Source organism: Callithrix jacchus, chromosome 9 (assembly GCF_049354715.1).
Source record: "Callithrix jacchus isolate 240 chromosome 9, calJac240_pri, whole genome shotgun sequence".
Lineage (NCBI taxonomy): Eukaryota > Metazoa > Chordata > Mammalia > Primates > Cebidae > Callithrix > Callithrix jacchus.
In genome coordinates, this window is record NC_133510.1 from 104947226 (window position 1) to 104966958 (window position 19733).

The following is a 19733-nucleotide window of genomic DNA, read 5'->3' on the forward strand; positions in this document are numbered from 1 at the left end:
GCTTCAACATAATGAAGAATCTACAACAACTAACAGGCAAAACAGCCACTTAGTATCAAAAGGGCAGTATCAAATTCACACATAACAATATTAACCCTAAATGTAAATGGACTAAATGCACCAATCAAAAGACACAGACTGGCAAATTGGATAAAAATCCAAAACCCATCAGTGTGCTGTATCCAGGAAACCCATCTCACATGCAAGGATACACAAAGGCTCAAAATAAAGGGATGGAGGAAGATTTACCAAGCTAATGGAAAGCAAAAAAAAGCAGGAGTTGCAATTCTCATCTCTGATAAAATAGACTTTAAAGCAACAAAGATCAAAAGAGACAAAGAAGGCCATTACATAATGGTAAAAGGATCGATACAACAAGAAGAGCTAACGATCCTAAACATATATGGACCCAACACAGGAGCACCCAGATACATAAGGCAAGTTCTTAATGACTTACAAAAGGACTTAGACTCCCACACAATAATAGTGGGAGACTTTAACACTCCACTGTCAATACTAGACAGATCAACCAGACAGAAAATCAACAAGGATATCCAGGGCTTGAACTCAGACCTGGAGCAAGCAACCCTGGTGGACATTTACAGAACTCTCCACCCCAAATCCACAGAATACACATTCTTCTCAGCACCACATCACACCTACTCTAAAATTGACCACATAATTGGAAGTAAAGCACTGCTCAACAAATGCAAAACAACTGAAATCATAACAAACAGCCTCTCAGACCATAGTGCAATCAAGTTAGAACTCAGAATTCAGAAACCGACCCAGAACCGCACAGCTTCATGGAAACTGAACAGCTGGCTCTTGAATGTTGACTGGGTAAACAACGAAATGAAGGCAGAAATAAAGAAGTTCTTCGAAACCAATGAGAACGAAGACACAACGTGCCAGAACCTCTGGGACACATTTAAAGCAGTCTCTAGAGGAAAGTATATAGCAATAAGTGCCCATATGAGGAGAATGGAGAGATCCAAAATTGACACCCTATCGTCAAAATTGAAAGAGCTAGAGGAGCAAGATCAACAAAACTCAAAACCCAGCAGAAGACAAGAAATTACTAAGATCAGAGCTGAGCTGAAGGAGATTGAGACACGAAAAACCCTTCAAAAAATCAATAAATCCAAGAGCTGGTTTTTTGAAAAGATCAACAAAATAGACAGACCACTAGCCAGATTGATTAAAAATAAAAGAGAGAACAACCAAATAGATGCAATAAAAAATGATAAAGGGGAAATCACCACAGATTCCACAGAAATTCAAACCATCATCAGAGAATATTACAAACAACTATATGCGCATAAACTAGTAAACCTGGAAGAAATGGATAAATTCCTGGACTCCTGTGTCCTCCCAAGCCTAAACCAGGAGGAAGCTGAAACTATGAATAGACCAATAACAAGGTCTGAAGTCGAGGCAGCAATTAAGAGCCTACCTCACAAAAAAAGCCCAGGTCCAGACGGGTTCACAGCCGAATTCTACCAGACACACAAGGAGGAGCTGGTACCATTCCTTCTAAAACTATTTCAAACAATCCAAAAAGAGGGAATCCTTCCCAAATCATTTTATGAGACCAACATCATCCTGATACCAAAACCCGGCAGAGACCCAACGAGAAAAGAAAACTTCAGGCCAATATCCATGATGAACATAGATGCAAAAATCTTCAATAAAATATTGGCAAGCCGATTGCAACAGCAAATCAAAAAACTTATTCATCATGATCAAGTAGGATTCATCCCGGGGATGCAAGGCTGGTTCAACATACGCAAGTCTATCAATGTAATTCACCACATAAACAGAACCAAAAACAAAAACCACATGATTATCTCAATTGACGCAGAGAAGGCATTTGACAAAATTCAACAGCCCTTTATGCTAAAAACCCTCAATAAACTCGGTATCGATGGAACGTATCTCAAAGTAATAAAAGCTATTTATGACAAACCAACAGCCAATATCATACTGAATGGGCAAAAACTGGAAGCATTCCCTTTGAAATCTGGCACTAGACAAGGATGCCCTCTCTCACCACTCCTATTCAATATAGTACTGGAAGTTCTAGCCAGAGCAATCAGGCAAGAAAAAGAAATAAAGGGTATTCAAATAGGAAAGGAGGAAGCCAAATTGTCTCTATTTGCAGACGACATGATAGTATACCTAGAAGACCCCATCGCCTCAGCCCAAAAACTCCTGAAACTGATAAACAATTTCAGCAAAGTCTCAGGATATAAAATCAATGTGCAAAAATCACAAGCATTCGTCTACACCAATAACAGACTTAAAGAAAGCCAAATCAAGAGCGAACTGCCATTCGCAATTGCTACAAAAAGAATAAAATACCTTGGAATACAACTCACAAGGAACGTAAGGGACCTCTTCAAGGAGAACTACAAACCACTGCTCAACGAAATCAGAGAGGACACAAACAGATGGAGAAACATTCCATGTTCATGGTTAGGAAGAATTAATATCGTGAAAATGGCTATACTGCCCAAAGTAATTTACAGAATCAATGCTATCCCCATCAATCTACCATTGACTTTCTTCACAGAACTGGAAAAAACCACCATGAACTTCATATGGAACCAAAAGAGAGCCCGCATAGCCAAGTCAATTCTAAGCAAAAAGAACACAGCGGGGGGCATCACACTACCGGATTTCAAACTATACTACAAGGCTACAGTAATCAAAACAGCATGGTACTGGTACCAAAACAGAGATATAGACCAATGGAACAAAACAGAGGCACCGGAGGCAACGCAACATACATAAAACTATACAATCTTTGATAAACCTGACAAAAACAAGCAATGGGGCAAGGATTCCATGTTTAACAAATGGTGTTGGGAAAACTGGCTAGCCATGTGCAGAAAGCAGAAACTGGACCCCTTCCTGACACCTTACACTAAAATTAACTCCAGATGGATTAAAGACTTAAACATAAGACCTGGCACCATAAAAACCCTAGAAGGAAATCTAGGCAAAACTATCCAGGACATAGGAGTAGGCAAGGACTTCATGAACAAAACACCAAAAGCATTGGCAACAAAAGCCAAAATAGACAAATGGGACCTAATGAAACTCCACAGCTTCTGCACGGCAAAAGAAACAGTCACTAGAGTGGATCGGCAACCAACAGAATGGGAAAACATTTTCGCAGTCTACCCATCTGACAAAGGGCTGATATCCAGAATTTACAAAGAACTCAAGCAGATTTACAGGAAAAAAACAAACAAGCCCATTCAAAAGTGGGCAAAGGATATGAACAGATACTTTACGAAAGACGACATATATGAGGCCAACAATCATATGAAAAAATGCTCATCGTCACTGGTCATCAGAGAGATGCAAATCAAAACCACATTGAGATACCATCTCACGCCAGTCAGAATGGCGATCATTAAAAAATCTGGAGACAACAGATGCTGGAGAGGATGTGGAGAAAAAGGAACACTTTTACACTGTTGGTGGGAGTGTAAATTAGTTCAACCATTGTGGAAGACAGTGTGGCGATTCCTCAAGGCCTTAGAAATAGAAATTCCATTTGACCCAGCAATCCCATTACTGGGTATATATCCAAAAGACTATAAATCGTTCTACTATAAGGACACATGTACACGAATGTTCATTGCAGCACTGTTTACAATAGCAAAGACCTGGAATCAACCCAAATGCCCATTGATAATAGACTGGATTGGAAAAATGTGGCACATATACACCATGGAATATTATGCAGCAATCAGAAATGATGAGTTCGTGTCGTTTGTAGGGACGTGGATGAATCTGGAGAACATCATCCTCAGCAAACTGACACAAGAACAGAAAATGAAACACCGCATATTCTCACTCATAGGTGGGTGATGAAAAATGAGAACACATGGACACAGAAAGGGGAGTACTAAACACTGGGGTCTATTGGGGGGAAAAGGGGAGGGCCAGTGAGAGGGGGAGGTGGGGAGGGATAGCCTGGGGAGAAATGCCAAATGTGGGTGAAGGGGAGAAGAAAAGCAAAGCACACTGCCATGTGTGTACCTACGCAACTGTCTTGCATGCTCTGCTCATGTACCCCAAAACCTATAATCCAATAAAAAATTAAAAAAAAAAAAAAAAAAAGAGTGTGAAAATATTTGCATGTGTTTACCAATTCTACCATTTAAACTTCTGGTGTTCAAAGAGGAGGCTCTTGGTGACATTTCCTTATCTTGTATGACAGTATGCATTCTGTTTTTCGTAACAGCAAACATTTATTGTAATTCATCTTTGTCTTACCAGGAGCAAACCAACTTGAGCTGTTAACTCAAGAAGATTTTGAGATGTGAGGGCAAGAGAGAGTGTGACTGCCTCTGATGGTTTTTCTTTTTTTGTAGAGACAGAGTCTTGCTCTGTCCCCCAGGCTAGAGTGTAGTGGTGTGATCTCAGCTCACTGCATCCTCCGCCCTGGGTTCAAGTGATTATCATGCCTCAGTCTCCTGAGTAGCTGGGATTAGAGGCGCCCACCATCATACTTGGCTACTTTTTGTATTTTTAGTAGAGACAGGATTTCACCATGTTGGCCAGGCTGGTCTCAAACTCCTGACCTCAAGTGATCCATCTGCCTTGGCCTCCCAAAGTGGGATTACAGGCATGAGCCACGGTGCCTGGCCATGGTGATTTTTCTTGAGTTGTAATAAATCACATTTTTGAGAATTTCACAGATAATCTTTTTCTCAAACAGGTGGGTGAGATGGCTACTTTTTGGTGTGTCCTCACTAACTTCTGTCAATACTTTATTTTCCCTCACAAAGTTTTCTTTTTGAAATTCTGTCATTTGTGGCAACATGGATGAACATGGAGGACCTTATGCTAAGTGAAATAAACCAGTCACAGAGGGACAAATACCGAATGCTCTCACTTATATGTGGAACCTACGAAAGTCAAGCTCACAGAAGGGGAGAGTAGAATGGTGTCACAGGAGTGAAGGGGAGGATGAGAAGTGGGGAGATATTGGTCAAAGGGTACCAAGCTTCAGTTAGAATAAATTAATAATTCTGGAGATCTATTATTGCACAGCATGGCGACTATAGTTAATAATAATGTATTATATGTTTCAAAATTGCTAAAACAGTAGATTTTAAATGTTCTCATCACAAAAAAAAGAATATGTGAGGTGATAGATATTTTAATTACATTGATTTATTCATTTCACAATGTAAACATACATCAAAATATCTACAGCCAGGCGTGGTGGCTCATGCCTGCAATCCCAGCACTGAGGGAAGCCCAGGCAGGAGGATTGCATTAGCCCAGGAGTTTGAGACTAGTCTGGGCAACATAGGGCAACACAGGGAGACTGTTCCTCTGGAAACACACACACACACACACACACACACACACACGCACGCACACACGCACCCCTACAAGCCTCATAAATACAATTATTGTTTTTTGAGATGAAGTCTTGCTCTATCACCCAGGCTGGAGTGCAGTAGTGTGATCTTGGCTCACTCCAACTTCTGCCTCCCAGGTTCAAGCAATTCTCCTTGCCTTAGCCTCCTGAGTAGCTGGGATTACAGGCACCCACCAATATGCCTGGCTTTCTGTACTTTTTAGTAGAGATGGCGTTTTGCCATGTCATCCAGGCATGTCTTGAACTCCTGACCTCAGGTGATCTGCCCCTCCGCCCACTGCGAAGCGTTGGGAGGCATGAGCCATTGTCCCTGGCCTATAAAAAAATATTATTTGTCAATTAAAAATAAAACTTTTAAAAGTTTCCTTTTTAGAAAAGAAAATTTCTGAGGTTTAACCCTGTCAGTATTCACATATTCTTTTTTGTTGTTACTACCTTTTAAATTAACAAGAGAATTTCTAAAAAGCAGTCCAAGAAGAGTGCCGGGTTTTAACTTTATCAAAAATTCACGTCTGATATAAAAATCATTTCCCTGCTTTTCTGATTGACTGATTAATTGATTGATAAACGGTCTCACTCTGTCACCTAGGCTGGACTGCAATAGCACAATCATAGCTCGGTGTAACCTTGAACTCTTAGACTCAACCTTGAACTCCTCCTGTCTCAGTCTCTTGAGTAGCTGAGACTACAGGTGCACCACCATGCCCAGATAATTTTTATTTTTACTTTTGTAAAGATGGGGTCTTGCTATCTTTCTGAGACTATTTTTTTTCAATTCAAATGTCAATATTTTATTTTATTTTATTGCATTTTAGGTTTTGAGGTACATGTGAAGAACATGCAAGATAGTTGCATAGGTACACACGTGGCAGTGTGATTTGCTGCCTTCCTCCCCATCACCTATATCTGGCATTTCTCCCCATGCTCTCTCTCCCCAGCTCCCCAGCCCCCACTGTCCCTCCCCTATTTCCCACTAACAGACCCCAGTGTGTTGTGCTCCCCTCCCTGTGTCCATGTGTTCTCATTGTTCAACACCTGCCTATGAGTGAGAACATGCAGTGTTTGATATTCTGTTCTTGTGTCAGTTTGCTGAGAATGATGGTTTCCAGGTTCATCCATATCCCTACAAAGGACACAAACTCATCGTTTTTGATGGCTGCATAATATTCCATGGTGTATATATGCCACATTTTCCCTGTTCAGTCTATCATTGATGGGCATTTGGGTTGGTTCCAGATCTTTGCTATTGTAAACAGTGCTGCAATGAACATTCATGTGCATGTGTCCTTATAGTAGAACGATTTATAGTCCTTTGGATATATACCCAGTAATGGGATTACTGGGTCAAATGGAATTTCTATTTCTAGGTCCTTTAGGAATCGCCACACTGTCTTCAACAATGGTTGAATGAATTTACACTCCCATCAGCAGTGTAAAAGTGTTCCTATTTCTCCACATTCTCTCCAGCATCTGTTGTCTCCAGATTTTTTAATGATTGCCATTCTAACTGGCGTGAGATGGTATCTCAATGTAGTTTTGATTTGCATTTCTCTAATGACCAGTGATGATGAGCATTTTTTCATATGTTTGTTGGCTTCATGTGTGTCTTCTATTGTAAAGTGTCTCTTCATATCCTTTGCCCACTTTTGAATGGGCTTGTTTGTTTTTTTCTTGTAAATCTGTTTTAGTTCTTTGTAAATTCTGGCTATCAGCCCTTTGTCAGATGGGTAAACTGCAAAAATTTTTTCCTATTTCTGTTGGTTCCCAATTCACTCTAATGACTTTCTTTTGCCGTGCAGAAGCTGAGAAGTTTGATTAGGTCCCATTTGTTTATTTTGGCTTTTGTTGCCAATGCTTTTAGTGTTTTGGTCATGAAGTCCTTGCCTACTCCTATGTCCTGAATGGTTTTGCCTAGATTTTCTTCTAGGGTTTTTATGGTGCCAGGTCTTATGTTTAAGTCTTCAATCCATCTAGAGTTAATTTTAGTGTAAGGTGTCAGGAAGGGATTCAGTTTCTGCTTTCTGCACATGGCTAGCCAGTTTTTCCAACACCATTTATTAAACAGGGAATCCTTTCCCCATTGCTTGTTCTTGTCAGGTTTGTCAAAGATTGGATGGTTGTAGATATGTTGTGTTGCCTCCGAGGCCTCTGTTCTGTTCCATTGTTCTATATCTCTGTTTTGTTACCAATACCATGCTGTTCTGATTACTGTAGCCTTGTAGTATAGTTTGAAGTCCAGTAGTGTGAGGCCTTCCACTTTGTTCTTTTTGCTTAGAATTGACTTGGCTATGCAGGCTCTCTTTTGGTTCCATATGAAGTTTAAGGTGGTCTTTTCCAGTTCTGTGAAGAAGGTCACTGGTAGTTTGATGGGGATAGCATTGAATCTGTAAATTACTTTGGGCAGTATGGCCATTTTCATGATATTGATTCTTCCTAACCATGAACGTGGAATGTTTCTCCATCTGTTTGTGTCCTCTCTTATTTTGTTGAGCAGTGGTTTGTAGTTCTTCTTGAAGAGGTCCTTTATGTTCCTTGTTTGTTGTATTCCTAGGTATTTTATTCTCTTTGTAGCAATTTGTGAATGGCAGTTCATTCTTGATTTGGTTGTCTTTAAGTCTGTTATTGGTGTATAGGAATATTTGTGATTTTTGCACATTGATTTTATATCCTGAGACTTAGCTGAAGTTGCTTATCAGTTTCAGGAGATTTTGGGCTGAGACGATAAAGTCTTCTTGATATACAATCATGTCGTCTGCAAATAGAGACAATTTGACTTCCTCCTTTCCTATTTGAATACCCTTTATTTCTTTTCTTGCTTGATTGTTCTGGCTAGAACTTCCAGTACTATATTGAATAGGAGTGGTGAGAGAGGGCTAAGGCTGGTCTTAAACTCTTGGCCTCATGTGATCCTCCCATCTCTGCCTCCCAAAGTATTGGAATTGCAAACACAAGCCACCATGCCCTGTCCTATTTTATTTTTCCTATATAATTTACCTGAATCTATATGCCCATGCTAGAAATCCTATTTATTTGTTTGTATTTGTATTTGCATTTTTTTTTTGTTTGAGATGGAGTTTTGCTCTTGTTACCCAGGCTGGAGTGCAATGGCACAATCTCAGCTCACCACAACCTCCACCTCTTGGATTCAAGCAATTCTCCTGCCTCAGCCTCTTGAGTAGCTGGGACTACAGGTACACGCCACCATGCCCACCTAATTTTTGTATTTTTAGTAGAGACGGGGTTTCACCTTGTTGACCAGGATGGTCTCGATCTCTTGACCTCGTGATCCACCCGCCTCGGCCTCTCAAAGTGCTGGGATTACAGGCGTGAGCCACCGCCCCCGACCTGTATTTGTATTTTTACCTTTATTTTCTGAGACAGCGTCTTGATCTGTTGCCCAGGCTGGAGTGCCATGGTGCGATCATGGCTCACTGCATCTCTGCCTTGTGGGCTCGAGCAATCCTCCCACCTTAGCCTCCTAAGTAGCTGAAACTACAGGTGCATACCACCAGAGCCAGCTAATTTATATATTTTTAGTAGAGACTGTCTTGCCATGTTGCCCAGGTTGGTCTTGAACTCCTGAGCTTAAATGATATAGCTGCCTCGGCCTCCCAAGGTGATAAAATAGCAGACATGAGCCACTGTGCCCAGTCTTTAATTTCTTTTTTTTTATTTTTTGAGCTAGTGTCTCTCACTCTGTTGCCCAGGTTAAAGTACAGTGGTGCTATCATGGCTCACTGCAGACTTGGTCTCCCGAACTCGAGTGATTCTCCCACCTCAGCCTCCCAAGTAGCTGGGACTACAGGCATGCACCTTCATGCCCAGCTGATTTATTTATTTATTTGAGATGGAGTCTTGCTCTGTTGCCCAGACTGGAGAGAAGTGGCACAATCTGAGCTCACTGCAGTCTCCACCTCCCGGGTTCTAGCACTTCTCCTGCCTCAGCCTCCCGAGTAGCTGGGATTACAGACACGTGCCACCATGCCTGGCTAATTTTTGTATTTTTTAGCAGAGATGGGATTTCACCATGTTGCCCAGGCTTGTCTCGAACTCCTGACCTCATAATCCACCTGTGTTGGCCTCTGAAAGTGCTGGGATTACAAGCATTAGCAACCACGCCCAGCCATGATTTTTTAAATTTTAGTGGAGATGAGTACTTGCTATGTTGCCCAAGCTGCTCTCAAACTCCTGAGCTCAAGCAGTCTTCCTGCCTTGGTCTCCCAAAGTGCTGGGATTACAGGCTTGAGCTACTGCACCTGGCCCATGCTAGGTATCTTCAGTATACAGAAACTATACGATGTGTTGCAGAGTGTCCATGTGGTCATATTTGAATATAACAGAAATCATGTAATGAATTTCTACCCTATTGCTAGGTTTGATACTTGAAAATATATTTCCTTAGAAATAAGTTAAAAGGTCTTTTTTCTGCATCTTCCTTTCTCATGTGGAGAATGACAATTTAATATCAGTTCATTTGTGCTCCAGGTTGAGGCTGAACTGTCTGGATGGCAAACACTGTGGTGCTGGGGGAGCCAAGGTGGCCTAGGTCAGAGGAAAGCTGGGGGAAGAGCATGTTCATGGTGAGCTGGGGCCAAGGGGTGCTGTGGCCAAAACCAGGCTCTCCTGCACAACACTTTAACTTGCCCTTAGCAAAACTTGCATTTTCAAATTTAAGCCAAGACCCAGTGGTTCCATCTAAATGTTCTTCTACTGGAAAGATGGTGCCCAGTGCACATTTGAAGGAGCTGAGGCCGGGTATGGAGGCTCATGCCTATAACCCCAGCACTTTGGAAGGCTGAGGCGGGTAGATCACCTGAGGTCAGAAGTTCAAAACCAGCCTGGCCAACATGGAGAAACCTTGTCTCTACGAAAATAGAAAAAGCTGAGCATGGTGGTGCATGCCTATAATCCCAGGTATTCTGGAGGCTGGGGCAAAAGAATTGCTTGGACGAGGAGATGGAGGTTGCAATGAGCCAAGATTTTGCCATTGCACTCCAGCCTGGGTAACAGAGTGAGATTAAAAAAAAAAGAAAAGAAAAGAAAAGAAAAAGAGAGAGAAAGGAGCTGAAGGTGAGGTGCCTGGTTGGTTATTCTGAGTGTATACAGGGTCTGTTCTGACTTTTTGCTAGACTGGCATAGGAGCTGCCTTCTAGTTGAAATGGCTGGTTACAGGATGGTCGGGGACAGGAAACTTGTTTAGAAGGTGCCTTTGAAAAAAGAAATTAGCCAGAACTGGGCATCGTAGCATGTGCCTGTAGTCCCAGCCACTTGAGAGGCTGAGGTGAAAGGATTCCTTGAGCCCAGGAGTTCAAGGCTGCAGTGAGCTATGATCATGCCACTGCACTCCCACCTGGGCAACAGAGTGAGATCCTGTCTCAAAAAAACTCCAAAAAGCGAAAAAAAGGAAGAAGAAAGGCCCTCTAAAATCTAGTTTTAACGTTAAAGGAACTGTTTTCTGCTGTAGTTTCCTTAACCTTTTTTAGTGATTGTCTGTGCTTCATTAGTTTCCACAACCAAGCTGGAGTGGGACCCAAGCGAAAAGGTAACATTTAAGTTGTTCTGAATGTGGCTGTTGGATGTGGTTGCATGAGATTGTGGCCAGGCTAGGCCCGGGGAAGATCACTGCTGTTTTTTAGAACAAGGTGCAAAATGTGAAGTAAACATAGTATGTATCAATTTACCATCCAATCATTTGGTAGTGCGGATGCAGTAATTAGCTAGCAGAGTAATTCCAAATACTTCCTGGAATTATTTTCAAAATTTTAAGTTCCTGATTTCTCTCTCTCTCTCTTTTTTTTTTTTTTTTTTTTTTGAGACATAGTCTTGCTCTGTTGCCCAGGTTGGAGTGCAGTGGTGGAATCTTAGCTCACTGCAACCTCTGCCTCCCAGGCTCAAGCAGTTCTCCTGCCTCAGCCTCCCAAGTAGCTGGGACTACAGGCACCCACTACCATGCCCAGCTTTTTTTTTCTTTTTTTTTTTTTTTTGAGACAGAGCCTTGCTCTGTCACCCAGACTGGAGTGAAGTGGCATGATCTCAGCTCACTGAAACATTTGCCTCCTGGGTTCAAGCGACTCTCATGCCTCAGCCTCCTGAGTAGCTAGGACCACAGGGATGCGCCACTATGCCTGTCTAATTTAACTTTTGTATTTTTAGTAGAGAGGGTTTTTTTTTAGCATATTGGCCAGGCTGGTCTGGAGCTCCTGGCCTCAAGTGATCCCCCAGCCTCGGCCTCCCAAAATGCTGGGATTATAGGCGTGAGCCACCGCAACCGGCCCTCTAATTGCTTTCTGAAACATTTCAACTATCTATGCTTAGTAAAAGAGGGTAGAGGGACAGTGTGAATGAAGGTATTTGGTGGCCAAAGGGAGTGTGGAATGTTAAATAGAGAGGACAACACCAGCTCCAGTGTCGTGGATAGTTCATTTCAAGATAGAGTGAGAAATCAATGCAGTCAGGGGTAACTGTGCAAGGGAGTAGTGGCTGTAAGAGGCAGGAGAGGCTGGTACTTGACACAGATGACCAGAGTAAGACTTTGAAGACTTTAGAACAGTTAAGCAAATGGAAAGAGTATTATTAGATGAGTGTTAGGTAGAAGCAATGTCTGGGATGGTTTGGAGAGCTTGGCATGAGGACGGCCAGGAGAAGGCAGTTCTACTAGTTTGCATTTCAAATAGGGAAAATCCGATGGGTTTTGGCAAATGACTAGCACGAGAATGAAGTGGCACGATGAATCAAAGACAACTTCGAGGATTTTATCTTAGGTGAACCAAAGAATTTATTTCCTTGACCAGAAATAAGGTCCCTAACAGGGATAAATAATTTAGTAAGAGGAAGTGGATGAGTTTGGTTAGAATTGGTGACTCTGCAGATATCATGAGATATCAAGGTTAGAAACGTGGGCCTTGGCCAGGCGCTGTGGCTTACGCCTGTAATCCCAGCTCTTTAGGAGGCCGAGGGGCAGATCACTTGAGGTTAGGAGTTCAAGACTAGCCTGGCCAATATGATGAAAACCCGTCTCTATTAAAAAAAAAAAAATGGACAGGTATGGTGGCTCACACCTGTAATCTCAGCTACCCGGGAGACTGAGGCAGGAGAATCGCTTGAACCTGGGAGTCAGAGGTTGAAGTGAACCGAGATCACATCACTGCTCTCCAGCCTTGGCAACAAGAGGGAGACTCCTTCTCAAAAAAAAAAAAAGAAAAAAAAAAGCACCTTCTTTAAAATGAAACATTAAAATGGTCAAATTAGTCTAGACCTAGGTTTTCCCCTAATGTGTGGGGAATAAGCCCCATCCTGTAAAGAGGGTTCAGTTCCCCTTTCCATTGGTAAGAACCTCTTTCCGAAAGCAAGACGGCAAAGCAGAGAGGCTCAGGTGTACTTTACTTTTCAGCCACTTGGGGGAGACCTTCTACCACAAACCCGCTGCTGGGTAGGGCTCATCGAAGTATACTCCCAGGCAATTAAAAATCTGTTATATTCCACTTTCTACCTTAAAAATGTGAAAAATTCATGGTTTTCTATTCACCCTATAAATAACTGTGCCATTCTTGTATTTCCTTCTGTTTCTAATATCGAAGGATGTAAAAAAAAAACCCTTTGCATTAATTCACTGAATAATCATTTTGGTACCGCCCCAAACTTCTATGTAGTGCTTTACAGCTTTCGTAGCACATTTATATGCAGTGACTTACTTGGTAGGGAGGGTGAGAATTTTAATGTCACTGTCTCGTTTCACATAGCAAAGATATTAGGGCTTTGCCTGCATTCAGACTCTTTGTTCAATGTACTTTCATTAATATGCTTAAGAAATTCCTCCCAAAATTCTGCCTCTGTTTTTAGAAGCCATCTTCTTTGTTCAGAGATGATATGGGTTGGGGCAGATCCCCTGGTGCTGGCACCAACAGGAGGGAGCCTCTGTTCTCTACCTCCTAATGGAAGCTGGTCAGGTTCTTCTCAGCGTGACCCAGTATGAGAACAGTGGGTGGAGGTGACCGTAACAGGCAGAGTGAAGAGTGGTGGTCTGCGGGCCTGGTGTGCCTCTAGTAGATCTGCCTGGATGGGCACAGGATCAAAGAAAACAGCTGTCACCATGGCATTGCCCTGTGCAGCCTGACCAACATGGCAAAACCCTACTAAAAGTACAAAAATTAGTCAGGTGTGGTTGGGTGCCTGTAATTTCAGCTACTCAGGAAGCTGAGGCAGGAGGATCGCTTGAACCTAGGAGGCAGAGGTTGCAGTGAGCCGAGGTCATGCCATTACACTCCAGCCTGGGTGACAGAGCGAGACTCTGCCTCAAAAAAAAAAAAAAAAGAAGAAAAGAAGAACTGCCCTGTAATCCAGCACGTTTCCTCGCCCTTGTAGCCTACAGCAGAGCAGAAAGTGAAGCAGGAAATCACACAGGCATGCTGACAGTCCCCAAGCCTCATTTTGCATGTCAGCTAACATCAGAATGCAGACGTGCATTTTTGACTTAGAATTTTATTTATTTTTATTTTATTATTACTATTATTTTTGAGACAGAGTCTCGCTCTGTCACCCAGGTTGGAGTAGAGTGACACGATCATGGTTCACTGCAACGTCTACCCTCTGGGCTCAAGTGATCTTCCCACTTCAGCTTCCCAAGTAGCTGGGGCTGCAGGTGCAGGCCACCATGCCCAGCTAATTCTTTCTTGTCTTGTTATGTTGCACAGGCTGGTCTCCAACTCCTGAGCTCAAGTGATCCCCCTGCCTCAGCCTTCCAAAGTGCTAACAATACAAGTGTGAGCAACTGTACTTGGCTCACACTTGTAAAATTAGTTTCTAGCACTGAAAAATCAGGAGATATCACACACATACACACACAGACAGACGGACAACACACACACACACATTTTTTTTAAACCTCTCTGAAAGCAACACTAGTGTACTATTTTCCCATGGAATTGAGCTGATGAGGTGTGAGCCCCCTAATTTCTCTCTTCACAACCATTAATTTTATTTATTATTATTAATTTTCTGGCCTCCATATGCAGCTGAGTTTGGAACTTCTGATTTAAGCTGTTCTCCTTGGCCTCCATTCTCTCATTCTTTTTTTTTTTTTCTTAGAGACGGGTTTCACCATGTTGGTCAGGTTGGTCTCGAACTTCTGACCTAGTGATCCACCCGCCTCAGGCTTACAAAGTGCTGGGATTACAGGCCTCCATTCTCTCATTCTTGCCTCCACGAAGATACACAGTTAACATGTGGATGTTGGTTATTAGCATCTTCTTGGTAGCTGTATTTAGGAGGTTAAGCAGAACTATTTTCTGAATGAACATTTCTATATAAACAGGGAAAACACGAAACCTAGGGGGCTAGTCAGCCAGGTTGTCTAGATGGTAACACACATTCTTTGGAACAACTATGAGGATGCTTTTTTTTTTTTTTTTTAAATATGGGGTTTTACCATGATGGCCAGGCTGGTCTTGAACTCCTGACCTCAGGTGATCCACCCATCTTGGCCTCCCAAAGTGCTAGGATTACAGGCGTGAGCCACTGCACCCAGCGTTTTTTTTTTTTTCTTAAGATTGGGGCAAGAGCGCTTGTTAAGCGTGCTCTTACAGTTAGGGATTCCCAGCAAAGGGAGACCAAGTCATGTCTTGTATGAAAAGTTCTTTCTTCTGTTGAGTCCAAATTTGCTTCCCAGTCTCAGCCATTTGGTAGTCCTTAGTCTACCCTTTGAAGTGATAAACTCAATCTTAAAACAAGAGTTTGTGGAAGCCAGAAAGAACTTTGGAAAACCTGCCTTTGCATTCTCAGTGGGCAGGTGCCCTGACACTCAGTAACGTGGTTGTGATTACCGTATATCCTCAAAGTTCTGACTTATGCTCACTGGACGGCTTTTTCCTTTTTTCGAACCTCTTCGGAGTTATTTCAGTATGTACATTAAAGTGAATCTTTTGAGGCTAAATTCTGTTTCTTTATTATTGCCATTAGGATTATGTATATCATGTAGTGAGTGCAATCTGTGAATGGACAGTGGCCTTCGGTTTTATTTTCTACTTCCTAACGTTCATCCAAGATTTCCAGGTAGGTGTTTATCAATTCAAACGTTTTAAATTGCTGACAATTAGGATTAGTAAAAATTCACTGAAGACATTTTGCAATTTTAAAAAGGGCACTTTCTTTTTATTCTTAATGTGTTTGACAAAAATATGTAAGGATTGCGCAACTTCATTCATTAGCTTCTCCCCAACAGGAGGCATCTCTAACAGCTCTCCCCGAAATGAGATTTTCATATGTCCTCTGCTGTTTGATGTTAATAGTCATATCCCGATTCCTTTCCTTCCTTTTCCTTTTCTCCCCTCCCCTCCCCTCCCCTCCCCTCCCCTCCCTTCCTTTCCTTCTTTTTGAGATGGAGTCTTGCTTTGTTGCCCAGGATGAAGTACAATAGCAGGGTCTTGGCTCACTGCAACCTCCACCTCATGGGTTCAAGTGATTCTCCTGCCTGAGCCTCCTGAGTAAGTGGGATTACAAGCACCTGCCACTGTGCCTGGCTAACTTTTTGTATTTTTAGTAGAGATGGGGTTTTACTATGTTTGCCTGCCTTGGCTTCCCAAAGTGCTGGGATTACAGGTGTGAGCCACCGCCTTCAGCAATCCTGGTTGTTTTCTTTTAGGGGGTCTCTGTTACTAGTTCCAAATAATAGAAAGTAAATATACCTTTTAAAAAATAAAAGTGTGTTGTTTAAAAATATTCCCAAAGCAGAGAGAAGGTGGGACTATATTAGATTTGTCCGCAGGAAAAATCTTACATTTTGAAACAAGTGAATTATTAGCTCAAAGGATATGGAAAGCCAAGAAAATTCCTTAGGACCTGACTCAAGCATAGCACAAACTATAGTGAGATCATTTCTGAGGTGGTGCAAAGCTGTTGGAAATGTGATTGTCAACGCTGATATCGCTGTCAATGCTGGGATTGTTTAATTTATTTTATACAGTGAAAATAGAGTTTCACTGTAAAAGATTCAATAGAATGCATTGATGACGTTTGAAGAAAGAAGAATTGGACCTCACTCAGTGAAGGTTGCAGGCCATTTCTAGAAGTGCTACAGAGGACAGACACGGTGTTGATGCCACCCGGATTATTGGGATGCAAAGAAATTAAAGCAAAGAAACTAAAAACCTTGAAAAAAGATTCGAGGAAATGATAACAAGAATGGACAACTTAGAGAGGAATATGAATGAATTGAAGGAGCTGAAACACACAGCACACAACTTCGTGAAGCATGCACAAGTTTCAACAGCCAAATTGACCAAGCAGAAGAAAGAATATCAGAAGTCGAAGATTAACTCAATGAAATAAAATGAGAAACCAAGGTTAGAGAAAAAAGCGCAAAAAGGAATGAACAAAGTCTCCAAGAAATGTGGTACTATGTGAAGAGACCTAACCTACATTTGATAGGTGTACCAGAATGTGACGAAGAGAATGAATCCAAGCTGGAAAATACTCCAGGATATTATCCAGGAAAATTTTCCCAACCTAGCAAGGCAGGCCAATATTCAAGTCCAGGAAATACAGAGAACACCACAAAGATATTCCTCAAGAAGAGCAACCCCAGGGCACATCATCATTAGATTCACCAGGGTTGAAATGAAGGAGAAAATACTAAGGGCAGCCAGAGAAAAAGGTCAGGTCACCCACAAAGGGAAGCCCATCAGACTCACAGCAGATCTCTCAGCAGAAACTCTACAAGCCAGAAGAGAGTGGGGGCCAATATTCAACATCCTTAAAGACAAGAACTTTCAACCCAGAATTTCATATCCAGCCAAACTGAGCTTCATAAGTGAAGGAAAAATAAAATCCTTTGCAAACAAGCAAGTACTCAGAAATTTTGTCACCACCAGGCCTGCTCTACAAGAGCTCCTGAAAGAGGCACTACACATAGAAAGGAACAACCGGTACCAGCCATTCCAAAATCACACTAAATGCTAAAGAGCATCAACATAATGAAGAATCTACAACAACTAACGGGCAAAACAACCAGCTAGCATCAAAATGGCAGTATCAAATTCACACATAACAATATTAAACCTAAACGTAAATGGGATAAATGCACCAATCAAAAGACACAGATTGGAAAATTGGATAAAAACCCAAAACCCATTGGTGTGCTGTATCCAGGAAACCCATCTCACATGCAAGGATACACAAAGGCTTAAAATAAAGGGATGGAGGAAGATTTACCAAGCAAATGGAGAGCAAAGAAAAGCAGGAGTTGTAATTCTCGTCTCTGATAAAATAGACTTTAAAGCAACAAAGATCAAAAGAGACAAAGAAGGTCATTACATAATGGTAAAAGGATCGATACAACAAGAAGAGCTAACGATCCTAAATATATATGTACCCAATACAGGAGCACCCAGATATATAAGGCAAGTTCTTAATGACTTACAAAGAGACTTAGACTCCCACACAATAATAGTGGGAGACTTTAACACTCCACTGTCAATATTAGACAGATCAACCAGACAGAAAATCAACAAGGATATCCAGGGCTTGAACTCAGACCTGGAACAAGCAAACCTGATAGACATTTACAGAACTCTCCACCCCAAATCCACAAAATATACATTCTTCTCAGCACCACATGACATCTACTCTAAAATTGACCACATAATTGGAAGTAAAGCACTCCTCAGCAAATGCAAAACAACTGAAATCATAACAAACAGTCTCTCAGATCATAGTGCAATCAAGTTAGAACTCAGAATTCAGAGACTAATTCAGAACCGCACAGCTTCATGGAAACTGAACAACTGGCTCTTGAATGTTGATTGGATAAACAATGAAATGAAGGCAGAAATAAAGAAGATTTTTGAAACCAACAAGAATGAAGACACAACATACCAGAATCTCTGGGACACATTTAAAGCAGTCTCCAGAGGAAAATATATAGCAATAAGTGCCCACATGAGAAGAGTGGAGAGATCCAAAATTGACACCCTATCGTCAAAATTGAAAGAGCTAGAGGAGCAAGATCAAAAAAACTCAAAACCTAGCAAAAGACAAGAAATAACTAAGATCAGAGCAGAACTGAAAGAGATAGAGTCATGAAAAACCCTTCAAAAAAATTAATAAATCCAAGAGCTGGTTTTCTGAAAAGATCGACAAAATAGAACACTAGCCAGACTGATTAAAAAGAAAAAAGAGAACAACCAAATAGATGCAATAAAAAATGATAAAGGGGAAATCACCACAGATTCCACAGAAATTCAAACCATCATCAGAGAATATTACAAACAACTCTATGCACATAAACTAGTAAACCTGGAAGAAATGGATAAATTCCTGGACACCTGTGTCCTCCCAAGCCTAAACCAGGAGGAAGCCGAAACTATGAATAGACCAATAACAAGGTCTAAAGTCAAGGCAGCAATTAAGAGCCTACCATACAAAAAAAGCCCAGGTCCAGATGGGTTCACAGCTGAATTCTACCAGACAAACAAAGAGGAGCTGGTACCATTCCTTCTGAAACGATTCCAAATAATCCCAAAAGAGGGAATCCTTCCCAAATCATTTTATGAGACCAACATCATCCTGATACCAAGAGCCGGCAGAGACTCAACAAGAAAAGAAAACTTCAGGCCAATATCCATGATGAACATAGATGCAAAAATCTTCAGTAAAATACTGGCAAACCAACTGCAACAGCACATCAAAAAAGTTATCCATCATGATCAAGTAGAATTCATCCCGGGGATGCAAGGCTGGTTCAACATACATAAGTCTATAAACGTAATTCACCACATAAACAGAACCAAAAACAAAAACTACATGATTATCTCAATTGACGCAGAGAAAGGCATTTGACAAAATTCAACAGCCCTTTATGCTAAAACCCCTCAATGAACTCGGTATCAATGGAACGTATCTCAAAGTAATAAAAGCTATTTATGACAAACCAACAGCCAATATCATACTGAATGGGGAAAAACTGGAAGCATTCCCTTTGAAATCCAGCACTAGACAAGGATGCCCTCTTTCACCCCTCCTATTCAATATAGTACTGGAAGTTCTAGCCAGAGCAATCAGGCAAGAAAAAGAAATAAAGCGTATGCAAATAGGAAAGGTGGAAGCCAAATTGTCTCTATTTGCAGACGACATGATAGTATACCTAGAAGACCCCATCGCCTCAGCCCAAAATCTCCTGAAACTGATAAGGAATTTCAGCAAAGTCTCAGGGTATAAAATCAATGTGCAAAAACCACAAGCATTCCTATACATTAATAACAGACTTAAAGAGAGCCAAATCAAGAACAAACTGCCATTCACAATTGCTACAAAAAGAATAAAATACCTAGAA

The 19733-nt window shown here is 41.5% G+C and overlaps 1 long non-coding RNA gene across 1 annotated transcript in view; it reads left to right on the plus strand.

Moving 5' to 3' along the window:
* The window catches only part of LOC144577657 (uncharacterized), a 30575-nt gene extending 11985 nt beyond the window's left edge, over nt 1–18590 (plus strand). Inside the window, exon 4 of the long non-coding RNA XR_013522060.1 lies at nt 16377–18590. This is a non-coding gene — a long non-coding RNA (uncharacterized LOC144577657). The remainder of the gene's footprint in view (nt 1–16376) is intronic.
* Nucleotides 18591–19733: the final 1143 nt, after the last annotated feature.